Raw genomic sequence first — 2,395 nt, 5'->3', positions numbered from 1 at the left:
ACAGATGGTAGTGGGCGTCTGGAACACGTTGTCAGCAGAGGTGGTAGAGGCAGGCACGATGGATTCATTTAAGATGCGTCTGGACAGACCCACGAGTAGGTGAGGAGCAGAGGGATACAGATGCTTAGGAATTGACCAACAGGTTTAGATAGTACATTTGGATCGGCTCAGGCTTGGTGGACCGGAGGGCCTGTTCCTGGGCTGTAAATGTTTTTTTGTTGTTTGTTTTTTGAAAAGCAGTATGTAAAATCGACATTAAATGTCCAATCAATCATCGAAGGAATATCTGCGTAAAGCATTTTTTTTGCACAAAACAAGTTTTGAATCGAAGGCAGCTTCGATGATTTACACATAACAAAGCGGTTCAAGACTAACGCAAGAAGGTCTGCTCCATGCCGAGGGACGAAGAAAAATGATGTGATATTCAGTTTCAGCTACAAAGAGATTCGTCTAAAATATATTGTCTTGTCCACGGCTTTTCCACATGATATGATTTGTTTTCTTCCATAGAGATTTCGCCACGTTGTTTAGCTCTTCTCTGAATTTGTTCTGGGTTGCTGCATAAATGCATGAGTTCAGGAAACAACTCAACAACTTCAACATATTTCCTGTTTCAGTCGCGATGTATTCAGGGTTGCTAAAGTCACCTCGGGAATAGTTAGGGTGTGACAATCTGGTAATGACCAAACTCACCGAGTGCGTCAACCAAAGCAATATGAAACTGCCTGATACCGAGAACAATAAAATTATGGACTTCCTCCGGTTTTCCATCCCTGATTGTTTTGGCTTCTCAGTTCTATGGCCCTGGAGTCCTATTCGCCACGACAACACGGTGGATGGTTAAAGAATTAAACAAGAAAATTAGGAGAAATGGAAGCCAAGCAACCCAGATGCTGTAGAACCAGACAAACGCTATTCCGGGAGATGAAGCAAAGAAAGTTACACTTGACTGGCAGCCCCATTCAATTTGATTAATGATTTGCTCTGGTTCATATGCAAACAAAAGCGGGATGTTCTTTAATAAGATCAGAACGGAGATGATTATTAATATTGTGATTACAGTTTTCTTTGTGCAATATTTTGTCTTAAACTTCTGACAGCAGATCGCCACAAATCTGTCAAATGTGAAGGAAACGGTGAACCAAACAGTTCGATCCAGACCGATGGTAATCATGTATACAATGAGCTTGCACACAGGTGTGTGGGACAAGAAGGAAAATGGGAAGTGATAACTCAAAATACGATACACTATAATACTATTGATAATAACCAATATATCCGACGTTGCCATGGCCACCATGTAAGCCGAAATGCAGTTGGAAAGACCACAGTTTCCTCGGAAATGAATTAAAATAGTCATCATGTTCGCTGTCAGAGAAACAGAAATGATCGTTAATATTGCAATGCATGATTGAAACAGAGGAAAAGATACTTTTGAACACATTCTGAGTGATTTACAAAATAGAAAATTTACCCAAGCATTTAATATGCCGTTCCAGTCATCATTCTATGTGGTATTGTCGGACTGTCTTAAGATAAACAGACATACTTTCAGAGGACTCTTATGTTGAATTATTATTGCTAAACTTCTAATGCTTCGAGAAAAGGGGAATAGGAAAAATTGTCTCGACATGATTCTCGATATTGTCCTTGTAACACTAAGACATACAGTATGTGGAATTAACATTGTAAAACGAAACTCAATTAAACACAAACTGATTGAATGGTTTACCTGGAAGACTAAAAGCTGCGAGAAGTGGATAGTAAATCTCTTTCAACAGCAAAATCGGTGCTTTTGCCATTTCTGAGAATGAATGTCTTCAGCAGAGGCTGAAGGTCGTTGACTGGTGTGTGGCCAAGGTATGGAAAGGTAATGTGCATTTATACATGCATCAGACCTCTAGAGATGCAATTATCTCAAATCATCACTGATACTACTCACATGCACCTGTGCAAAGAAAACAAACTTTACTTTTGCATAATACCCGAAATAAAATATGATCTGCACCTGGCATCGTTGACTTCATTTCCATTGCCTTCTCTGTTCACTGGATTCTAATGTCATGTCTTTTACCTCATTTCTGAGTTTTGACCATTTTCCTTTGCGTGAAATAATCTTGCCTCGTGAGTTGGCATCTAGATCTTTTTTGTCATTGATCAATTATCGACTATACTCTTCTCTGGCCAATTGACAATTGTTACATCAGTAATGCATATGGCGGCTCATCACAGTCTCACCATTGTCCAGTTTCTGAAATTGAATTCTCAGTCATTTTCTTTCTTGCCATTAACATTTCCATCCTCCCAGCCAATAACACATTCTAGTCAAGATGGGAATTACATAATTCATCTGATAGCCTGGAAATGAACACCGAGCACTGAATGAATCTAAGTG

General features: G+C 39.5%; 1 pseudogene; it reads right to left on the bottom strand.

Annotated features, from left to right (window-relative positions):
* Positions 1 to 450: 450 nt before the first annotated feature.
* Positions 451 to 1,802, bottom strand: LOC148142446 (putative G protein-coupled receptor 139; annotated as a pseudogene).
* Between the last annotated feature and the right edge of the window lie 593 nt (positions 1,803 to 2,395).

This window comes from Chiloscyllium plagiosum, unplaced genomic scaffold, assembly GCF_037043375.1.
Source record: "Chiloscyllium plagiosum isolate Xiang-an unplaced genomic scaffold, Cpla_swu_hap1 HiC_scaffold_29, whole genome shotgun sequence".
Lineage (NCBI taxonomy): Eukaryota > Metazoa > Chordata > Chondrichthyes > Orectolobiformes > Hemiscylliidae > Chiloscyllium > Chiloscyllium plagiosum.
Note: the sequence above shows the minus strand (reverse complement) of the source record. Positions and strands in the feature narration are given on the sequence as shown.